The following is an 11,628-nucleotide window of genomic DNA, read 5'->3' on the forward strand; positions in this document are numbered from 1 at the left end:
TATTTGCATAAACATACACAAAATGTGGCACAAGGCCGAAAATAGGGAGGGGGGGTTAATGTTGACCTATCTAACATAAAGTTAACTTAACTAGACTCTTTCACCATAATACCAGAATCACTCTATGGGAATCCTAATTATAACCCGATAAATAATATATACATGATGTGGGGGGGGGCTAAAAATTTTATATACAAAAAAAAAGAAATATTTACAATGAAAAAACAGTAGTTAGTAAAAGAGCCCCCCACTACTAATTGTGGCAGATAGAAAGTTTTGTCAGTCGAAAAGACGCAGGTCCACACGAAAACTGACTTTATTGAAAAAACACCACAAAGACGACCTGCATCACTGACAAAGCAGTCCATCCGTCACCTAATTGGGGTCGGGAATGGGGGTTATCGAACCTAAGGTGGGGGGAGAGAAAAAAAAAAAGAAGGGAGGGGGGACAAGGGCAAACTAAAAGAGGGACTGGGACGATGAACACATACATACTCTAGCTAAGTTAAAAAAACAAACAATAAAGCCTAACTAACCCATACTAAACTAATCGGTCCGATACTGATGTCTTGTTAGTTCAGGATACCCAAAATCCTTTATGACCTAAATCAAATCAGAAACGACTTCAAGGCCAGCTCCAGTCACTCTACACAGTCGCGCAGCTTTCACCCACCTTTCGTTGAAATTCACAGGAGTGAGTTTCACCTTCTCCAGCTTAATTCGCATTTTCAACCGATGCTTGAACATGAGAACAAGCTGGGGAGCAGTGAAGGTCTCATCTCCGTAAACCTCCTTCTGTCGTGTCGACCAAATCATGCCTCTCATAACAGCTAGCAAACACAGAAAAACATAACGTACCTGAAGGTCGCGTGCAACTCGAAGTTTACGAGAGGCGTCCCTCAACCAACGAACATTCAAAGTAGCTAACCTTAAAGCCATTGTGATCTATCTAGTGTTGGGTATCCTTAACAAACATGGACGGTGCCAAGACACCGACAGCTGTCCCCAATGATCCAGAGGTCATCTCATTAGTGACGGCCCCATCAGGGGACAGACCACCGATGTCTAGAGGAAATGTTAACTTAATCGCTCTATAAAGTGAAGGGTGGATTTTTATGGGAACCCGTCCAACACAAAGTTTCTCCATTTTAAGTATGTCAGAGTCGCTAAAAAAGGCTGCTGGAGGAGTGATATTAAAAGCGGAGTTTGCTTCCTCCAGCATAGTCCAAACTCCTTTGGCCTCTTCACGACTTCTGACCACAGTTAAAAGTCTTTTGGCATTAGGAAAATTTTCTGGGTTTGTAATGTCCAGTTTGCTTATCTGCTTCACCGCGTAGAGGTTTCGGTAGTCTTTTCTAACGTGATTTTTGGATATGGTCTCTATATTAGCCGTGATCTTACACACGTCTTTGCCCTGAAAAAAAGGGGGTCTTTTCTTTTTCTGGTCTTTTTCCACGGAGGGACTTCTATGTCTTTTCTTTTCAGAAGTAGAAGGGCGAGGTGATGGAGGAGGGGGCATGTCAATTTTCATAGGGGAAGCGGGAGGGGAGTTTTGGGGTGTATGGTTTGGGGAGCAGAATGGAGACGGTTTAGGGGACGGTTTAGGGGTCTTTTTGGATGGGGAGCCTAGGGTTGTCAACTTTGGGTCTCTTTTTGGTACGTTTGCGAGAGAGAGGGGTGGCGCTTTACGGGGTGATCTTTTCTCTTTTGGAGGAGGGGCAGGCTTTTCGGGGAAGAGAGATTCGGGAAAATCTAATATTTTTTCTTTTTCCTTCTCGCTTTGCTTGCGCTTTTCATCAAGCGAGTCCTTTATTTTTAGCAGGGCCTTAAACTTGTTGCCCCCCGGGTCTTTACTGGTCCTAATGTCTAGTATCTGCTCTTTGGTCAATTTATCCGCGTACGTTTTACGAGGCGATTTAGAAAACGGTACCAGCGTCCATTCTCTCTTTTTAGGTGATTCCATCTCAGAGTTGAATTTTTTCTCGAATTCTTCTGTTGTGATTTCTTTAATCACTTCAATTTTTTTGCTTGTGTTTGGCGTTCTAGCCTCAGGTTCGAGGTGCCCAACAATCACCTCTTTAGGGTTTGTTGTGTTTGTCATATTGGTTTTGGTCTTTTTCGGACATGTGTAGGTTAAGTGACCTACTTCACTACAAATCCAGCAGGTCGGCCTCCTCCCTGTGACCACAATGGGGAGTTTTTCAGCTCCCGCTTCCAGGAAGTAGGGTATTTCGTAGAAAGCTTCTTGGTTTAAAAGGATGTCGAAGGACCAGACTCCGTTGTACTGGTCCACCTCTATACCAGTAATATCACCGAATTTCAGGAGGTAGGCAGCTAGATATTCACCTGGGACCGCCCCTGGCACTTCGAAAATCGAAACAGTCGTTCTCCTCCGTCCTAGGTACTCCATTCTTAATACGTAATCTTGTGTGATAATTTCCTTTTTGGTTAGTGCGACGCATTCTTCTTCTGTTTTAAACAGGGCGGCCCAGGTATTGTAGCCTCTGCTTTTCGTTACACGTTCCGCACGCATTCCTGCTGTTGCCAGTAATTTAGTTACAGTTTCCTTTGTTGACCTGATCAATTTTTTGGTCTTGCGATCTACCACAAAAAGTGAGATCGTTTTCTTGGCAAATTCCTGTAGCCGTGGTGCTTCTAACGTAACTCCTGTTTCTGTAACATATTGCAAACACTTCCTTGCTTCCGTTAAAAAGTTATTAACGTCTATTTTAACTTTAGGTGGTTTTGCCCACCCATTCTTTTGTTCGCCACTTTTGTCCTCATCCGACGGCACATTGCTGGCGAACGCCATGGCCGACGGGTTAGCGAGGGGAAAAAAAAAAAAAAAAAAAAAAAAAAATTAAAAAAAAATAAGGTAAAAGTCCCGTTCAAAAATAACAGAAGGAAAATAACAACTTGGACAAATAAAACAAATTTAACACGCGCAGGAAAAAAAACCAACGTGACGATAAAGACTCCGGGAGCTCTGGCGTTAATATTTATTTGCATAAATATACACAAAATGTGGCACAAGGCCAAAAATAGGGGGGGTTAATGTTGACCTATCTAACATAAAGTTAACTTAACTAGACTCTTTCACCATAATACCAGAATCACTCTATGGGAATCCTAATTATAACCCGAAAAATAATATATACATGATGTGGGGGGGGGCTAAAAATTTTATATACAAAAAGAATGAAATATTTACAATGAAAAAACAGTAGTTAGTAAAAGAGCCCCCCATTACTAATTGTGGCAGATAGAAAGTTTTGTCAGTCGAAAAGACGCAGGTCCACACGAAAACTGACTTTATTGAAAAAACACCACAAAGACGACCTGCATCACTGACAAAGCAGTCCATCCGTCACCTAATTGGGGTCGGGAATGGGGGTTATCGAACCTAAGGTGGGGGGGGAAAAAAAAGGGGGGGGACAAGGGCAAACTAAAAGAGGGACTGGGACGATGAACACATACATACTCTAGCTAAGTTAAAAAAAAAACAAACAATAAAGCCTAACTAACCCATACTAAACTAATCGGTCCGATACTGATGTCTTGTTAGTTCAGGATACCCAAAATCCTTTATGACCTAAATCAAATCAGAAACGACTTCAAGGCCAGCTCCAGTCACTCTACACAGTCGCGCAGCTTTCACCCACCTTTCGTTGAAATTCACAGGAATGAGTTTCACCTTCTCCAGCTTAATTCGCATTTTCAACCGATGCTTGAACATGAGAACAAGCTGGGGAGCAGTGAAGGTCTCATCTCCGTAAACCTCCTTCTGTCGTGTCGACCAAATCACGCCTCTCATAACAGCTAGCAAACACAGAAAAACATAACGTTCCTCTTTCTTCATACTCGGCGCCCAATTGCAGCACGGGGAAACCGCATCCAGCACAAAAAAACGCCCGTTCAGCATGCGAACCGTGAAGCTCTCAACTAATTCACATAACGGTCGAACGATAGCGCAGCGGAAGAAAGCATGGCTTAGGTCTTCCTCCCATTCTCCGCATCGGACACAACTAGGTTTCATTGTAAAACCCGCTATGAAAAGTTTTTTGTGAACCCAGAGGGCATCTCGGATTACCAGCCAGGTAAGCGATGCCTCGTAGTTATCGAAACAGCTCAGCCCGGGCGCCCAAGGCCACATCGAGCGACGCTCCTCATTCGTGAAACCGAACTCCTCAATCTTTTCGTCTCGGACAGATCCCCTCACTAAAACCCTATATAGCGCTTTGCGAGACAACAGCCGGGTGTCAGAGAGGCTTTCATTCACCCGTTGAAGGAACTTCAACGCCTGTCGACACTCGCGATAGAAATGGCATTCGTTTCGGGGCCTCCTGCGTGCCTCCCCCTCAGCCGAATGCACATTCTCCAAAGCCGGAAAGGCTTTCTTAGTGTCTTCCATCCAGAAGACACCGTTCCCTAAGTCAGGTGTACACATTCGGTCTAGGTATATCAGCCTTAGAGTGTGTCTACGTATTTTGATATTCGGCATACCCAGACCGCCTTCAGACGGATGCAGGCAACAGATCTCCCGAGCAACCATGGCTTGCTTCCCGCGCCATAAGAACGCGAAAAGAGCACGCACTAGTTCGAGTAGTGAGGACTTCGGGAGTGGAAGCACTGATAGTCGGTATAGGATCAGGGGGTAGATATGAGTATTGCATACCTCCGCCCGACCCTTTAAAGTTAGATTTCTCAAAGACCACAAATGAGTTGTGGTCTTGACCGCTTTCAACACTTCCGACCAATTTTTCTCCAGCTGGAGGTCAGGGCCAAACCAGACGCCGAATAGCTTGCAGGGCCCATCAGTCCAGCCAAAGGGTCCCTGAAGGGGCGTTCCCCTCCAGGCACCAACACGTAAGCCAATAGACTTAACGTGGTTGATTATGGCCCCTGTTACCTGTGCATACCGTCTTGTTTCCATGTCGACGACTCTAATCTCGGCATTGCTCGTTACAAGCACAGTCACGTCGTCGGCATAGGCGGTATACTTTACTGGGGTAGAACCACCTGGCAAAGTAATCCCGCGAAGGACCGGATTCACCCTAAGCTGGCGCAAAAAGGGCTCAAGCGCGATGACATACAGCATGGGTGATAACGGACAACCTTGACGGATAGATCTTGTTAACCTGAAGGGCTTCGATCTCACCCCATTCACCTCCACCATAGCACCGGGGTTAGCATACAAGAGGCGAATCCATGAGCGAAACTGGGGTCCAAACCCAGCCGAGCAAAGAACAGCCCCTAGGTAACGATGGTCCACCCTATCGAATGCTTTGGACTGATCTAAATTGATCAGCGCGGCTTCTGTGTCGACTTTCTCTATGATCAAGCGTATCGCATGCAAATTATCTTGAATCGTCCGGCCCTTAACAGAACACGTCTGTTCGGGACTTATGAGACGATGTAAAACAACCTGCAGACGATTTGCTAAGATCTTGGCCAAAATCTTTAACTCTGTGTTTAACATCGTTAAGGGCCGGAAATTGCTAATCCCATCCCCTCCATTTTTATCTTTGCGAAGCAATTTAATGATTCCCCTGGTAAAGTACTGAGGTATAGACCCGTTCCTAAACCAGGAGTTGAAGAGTGTGGCCAGCAAAGGAATAAAAATGGGCGACAGCCTCAAGTACACCTCGTAAGGCAGACCATCAATCCCAGGGGTTCTATCTAGCCCGACTTGTTTCAGAGCCTCAAGGACTTCTTCCTCTTTTATGCTACCTTCACACGTAGCTGCTTCGATCGCTTCAAGGCGAGAAAAATCAGCTAAATACGTGTCAAACTGTTCAATCTCCAGACCGGGCTCCATGGTAAAAAGCTCCTGCAAATGAGCTCGAAAACCCTCCAGGATTCCATCATTTGATGTTACGGTTCGTCCGTCCGGCAATGTGACACTGGCGATGTGTCGATCAGTCGCACGTCGACGTTCCTCCGCACGCATTGACGCGGCCATGTTTGTTGCCTCGTTCGGCACTCTTTTTAACCTAGCCCTAACTACTAGACCCTGGTCCTTCCTGTTATCCAGGGAGTCCAGTTCAGCCTTAATTAAAGTATAACTATCACTATCCCCCTCCTCCACCGCCCTTTTTAATCTATCATCTAGTGCCGCTTTCGCTGCTCTAGAACTAAGATTGAGCCGATGACTAAAATCAGCAGCGAAGGACCTAATTACTTGTTTAAGTTTTCCCCACCACTTATTCCCGATAATGGCTCCCGTCAATTCCCTCTGTATTGTTAGTAAAAGCTGTTCCCGGAAGCCCTTCACGTCGAACAACGACGTGTTGAACTTCCAGTAACTAGCCATCCTAGGTTTAACGCTATCTAAGTTTACCCGAACCCGGACTAACCTATGGTCCGAATAAACTATGTTATGAAAACTTGGACAGTCTAAAAGCCCTAAGTCGACTCTCTTAACTAAGAACCGATCGATGTAACTCGAAAGTTGCACCGGATCGGAGCCGCGTCTACCTGTCCAAGTCCAAACTACATCCCCGGGCTTTTCGTTTCGAAATTTATCGACAAGATCAAACTTGTCTATAAAGTCTCGAAACGCCTTAGCATCCCGGTTCTGGTTAGTAGCCCTTGAAGTATTACCCCCGCGATCTAAATCGGGATCCAGGACCGCGTTCCAGTCTCCCGCTAAAACTATCCGCCGAGACGAATTCATGAAGGGCTCAATCCCCCGAAAAAAGGAAACCCTCTCGCCATGGCTATTGGGAGCATAAACCCCAATAAATCGAAACGCCACATCCTTTACGGCAACATCCAGCACGTGCACTCTTCCCTCCGGATCAGCATAGACCGGGTCACACGAAGCATCAAGCGTGCGTCTAACTAGCCAGGAAACATCCCTCGAGTGGGAATCAAAATGTGCTGAATAGAGCTGAAAGTCTCTAAGCAGCACACCCTGATAATCACTGGGAATGAAGTGCGTTTCCTGTACACAGCATATATCTACCCCGAGGCGTTGAAGGTCGCGTGCAACTCGAAGTTTACGAGAGGCGTCCCTCAACCCTCGGACATTCAAAGTAGCTAACCTTAAAGCCATTGTGATCTATCTAGGGTTGGGTATCCTTAACAAACATGGACGGTGCCAAGACACCGACAGCTGTCCCCAATGATCCAGAGGTCATCTCATTAGTGAAGGCCCCATCAGGGGACAGACCACCGATGTCTAGAGGAAATGTTAACTTAATCGCTCTATAAAGTGAAGGGTGGATTTTTATGGGAACCCGTCCAACACATAGTTTCTCCATTTTACGTATGTCAGAGTCGCTAAAAAGGCTGCTGGAGGAATGATATTAAAAGCGGAGTTTGCTTCCTCCAGCATAGTCCAAACTCCTTTGGCCTCTTCACGACTTCTGACCACAGTTAAAAGTCTTTTGGCATTAGGAAAATTTTCTGGGTTTGTAATGTCCAGTTTGCTTATCTGCTTCACCGCGTAGAGGTTTCGGTAGTCTTTTCTAACGTGATTTTTGGATATGGTCTCTATATTAGCCGTGATCTTACACACGTCTTTGCCCTGAAAAAAAGGGGGTCTTTTCTTTTTCTGGTCTTTTTCCACGGAGGGACTTCTGTGTCTTTTCTTTTCAGAAGTAGAAGGGCGAGGTGATGGAGGGGGCATGTCAATTTTCATAGGGGAGGCGGGAGGGGAGTTTTGGGGTGTATGGTTTGGGGAGCAGAATGGAGACGGTTTAGGGGACGGTTTAGGGGTCTTTTTGAATGTGGAGCCTAGGGTTGTCAACTTTGGGTCTCTTTTTGGTACGTTTGCGAGAGAGAGAGGTGGCGCTTTACGGGGTGATCTTTTCTCTTTTGGAGGAGGGGGGGCAGGCTTTTCGGGGAAGAGAGATTCGGGGAAATCTAATATTTTTTCTTTTTCTTTCTTCTCGCTTTGCTTGCGCTTTTCATCAAGCGAGTCCTTTATTTTTAGCAGGGCCTTAAACTTGTTGCCCCCCGGGTCTTTACTGGTCCTAATGTCTAATATCTGCTCTTTGGTCAATTTATCCGCGTACATTTTACGAGGCGATTTTGAAAACGGTACCAGCGTCCATTCTCTCTTTTTAGGCGATTCCATCTCAGAGTTGAATTTTTTTTCGAATTCTTCTGTTGTGATTTCTTTAATCACTTCAATTTTTTTGCTTGTAGTTGGCGTTCTAGCCTCAGGTTCGAGGTGCCCAACAATCACCTCTTTAGGGTTTGTTGTGTTTGTCATATTGGTTTTGGTCTTTTTCGGACAAGTGTAGGTTAAGTGACCTACTTCACTACAAATCCAGCAGGTCGGCCTCCTCCCTGTGACCACAATGGGGAGTTTTTCAGCTCCCACTTCCAGGAAGTAGGGTATTTCGAGGAAAGCTTCTTGGTTTAAAAGGATGTCGAAGGACCAGACTCCGTTGTACTGGTCCACCTCTATACCAGTAATATCACCGAATTTCAGGAGGTAGGCAGCTAGATATTCACCTGGGACCGCCCCTGGCACTTCGAAAATCGAAACAGTCGTTCTCCTCCGTCCTAGATACTCCATTCTTAATACGTAATCTTGTGTGATAATTTCCTTTTTGGTTAGTGCGACGCATTCTTCTTCTGTTTTAAACAGGGCGGCCCAGGTATTGTAGCCTCTGCTTTTCGTTACACGTTCCGCACGCATTCCTGCTGTTGCCAGTAATTTAGTTACAGTTTCCTTTGTTGACCTGATCAATTTTTTGGTCTTGCGATCTACCACAAAAAGTGAGATCGTTTTCTTGGCAAATTCCTGTAGCCGTGGTGCTTCTAACGTAACTCCTGTTTCTGTAACATATTGCAAACATTTCCTTGCTTCCGTTAAAAAGTTATTAACGTCTATTTTAACTTTAGGTGGTTTCGCCCACCCATTCTTTTGTTCGCCACTTTTGTCCTCTTCCGACGGCACATTGCTGGCGGACGCCATGGCCGACGGGTTAGCGAGGGGAAAAAAAAAAAAAAAAAAAAAAAAAATTAAAAAAAAAATAAGGTAAAAGTCCCGTTCAAAAATAACAGCAGGAAAATAACAACTTTGACAAATAAAACAAATTTAACACGCGCAGGAAAAAAAAAACCAACGTGACGATAAAGACTCCGGGAGCTCTGGCATTTAATGCACACCTGGGATCAAAAGGTCTATGGTTTATATAATGGATAGAACAGTCCATTTGGAGGGTGATTCCCTCACAACATCCCCCTCCCAAGCTGATTTCCGCGGTTGTGAAAATCAGTATTTCTTCCTTTTTGGGGCAGACCACCAAGGAGTCTGTGCGCTTCCTCTTTCTGCCGGAGCGTCTCGGTTCTGACATCCCTTTTGGAGGATCTATGTCAAAATAGTCATGCACAATTTCAATCGCCTCACTGTTGTCCTGTGGTGGTTCCTCTTGATCCTTGTAGAAGCGTTTCCTGATTTGGTTCAGATGCCTTTTATGTTGGAACTTTGGGCCCTAAATGATGTGTGTAACATGGCCGGTTCTTCGTAAGATCGTGCCCTGTTCCCAAAAAGAAACGTTATTTATAAAATGTCTAAAATACACGTTATCTCCGCTGTTAAATTGTTTCGTTGGCATTGTAGAGGTGCTGTTGTGTGCTATCTGTTTGGGCAACAGTTTATCAAATACGGATTTTATTTTCCGTCCAAACATAATTTCTGCTGGGGATCTCGCATCTGGTTTGGTCGGATTTCTCGTGATTCTGTAAACCTGCAGAAATTGCTGAAGGGCCTTTTCTGTCGGTGTACCGGACGCCTTTTTAATGCCCTTTTATGCATATCGACGAAGCGTTCGGCCTGGCCGTTGCTTCTGGCGTGGTACTGGGGTGTCGTAATATGCTTGACTTGATACGTCTCGCAGAATTCTCTTAACTCTGTCGAGGTGACAGTCTACAACCCCAAATCGAGCAAACAATTCCAATAAAAAAAGTTGTCGTTGTCTCCGTGGTCGGTTTTTTGCACTTAGTACCTCTGGCCATTTAGAGTAAGAGTCAACTACTATCAGGTAGTAAAAATCATCCACAGGTCCAGCATAATCGATGTGGATCCTCGACCATGGTTGTTCAGCCTTAGGCCAAGGTTTATATGTTATCGGTGGTGCTTTTGCAGCCAAAGCACAGCCTTTGCTTCTGTTCACCATGTCGGTAATATCTTGGTCCATAGCTGGCCAATAAACAAAACTTCTCATTAGGCTTTTCATTCTGTTTATTCCTGGATGCCCCATGTGAAAATTCTTGAGAATTCTTTTTTGAAGCGTTTGGGGGATTCAATTTTTGAAGTGTTAAGTTAGGTTCATTTTCTAATTTTGTAAGGACTCTGCGCCTGATTTCCGCATCTTTTCCCGACGTAAACCCTTGCGCAAACACAAGACATTTAAAAGTGGCTGCTGTTAGTTTAGACAACTTAAAGTCATCACAGTGTTTGTTCACTACACCTGCGTAGGTGGCAAAATCGTCATTATCGACGTTTACCACATTCAAACATTTCCAACGCTTATGGAAAAGAGACGTTTTCGGCGAGAAAAGTTCTGTTAACACATTTACCGTCTCATTTATATATATATATATATATATATATATATATATATATATATATATATATACATAGAGAGAGAGATAGTGTGTGTAAACAAAATCAAGACATTCAAAAAAGGTGTTGATGGCAACAAAAAGTGTATTTCATTTTACGTTACAATTGTTTCCAACACCTTTTTTGAATGTCTTGAATTTGCTTACACAGTATATTAATGCTTAATTATGAAATATGATAATTTTGTAGCTTACTTTTTAAGTCATCTCTTTTTGGCTTAAAACTTATTGGTATATAAAAATTTACTGGATTACACGAACTCAGTATACTACATACAAGTCTATATATATATATATATATATATATATATATATATATATATATATATATATATATATATATAAGACTCCATTGGTAACTATTATCTCCTCTCTAATCCCTTTCTCCCTCTGATTTTCCGATTACCCAACATAACTAACTATTATTACGCGTCCTTCCAAGCTCTCCTGTCACTCTCTGCCCATCCACCATCTCCGGAAAACCTTAATCGGAACATACCGGTAGTTTCCAGACGTTGTCATGGCAACGGTAGGACCTATCTCTTTCCACATCTGCAGTAATCATGATATAACGTGCGATGGCATCTTTCCCCCCTCCTACGCCGATTGATGGTGGGGACACAAACGGTTGCCGCATGTGATTCCTTTGATCGCCCAAATTATGATTCATCTTACCTGAGAGCAAAAAGAAAAGAACATGGCGGCACAACTTTCGAAAAACGTACCCAAGAAGGACAAAAATCGGGGAGCAAAAAAAAAACAAACAAAAAAAAAAACGAATAATTCTGAAATAAAATCTTAGTCCTAAGTAGAAGGGTCAACCAACATTGCCCAGGGTCATCGATAACAAAATGGGAGAGTTGAAAAGAAAATGCCAACTTATTTCTCTTCTAAATGTCTGTAGTTACCTATCCGTCTGACTGCTCTTTATCTCTCTCTCTCTCACTCTCTATCACTCTCTATCACTCTCTCTATATATATCTCTCTCTCTCTCTCTCTCTCTCTCTCTCTCTCTCTCTCTATCTATCTATCTATCTATCTATA

The sequence above is a fragment of the Euprymna scolopes genome, chromosome 3 (genome assembly GCF_053919585.1).
Source record: "Euprymna scolopes isolate OS-2025 chromosome 3, ASM5391958v1, whole genome shotgun sequence".
Taxonomy (NCBI): domain Eukaryota; kingdom Metazoa; phylum Mollusca; class Cephalopoda; order Sepiida; family Sepiolidae; genus Euprymna; species Euprymna scolopes.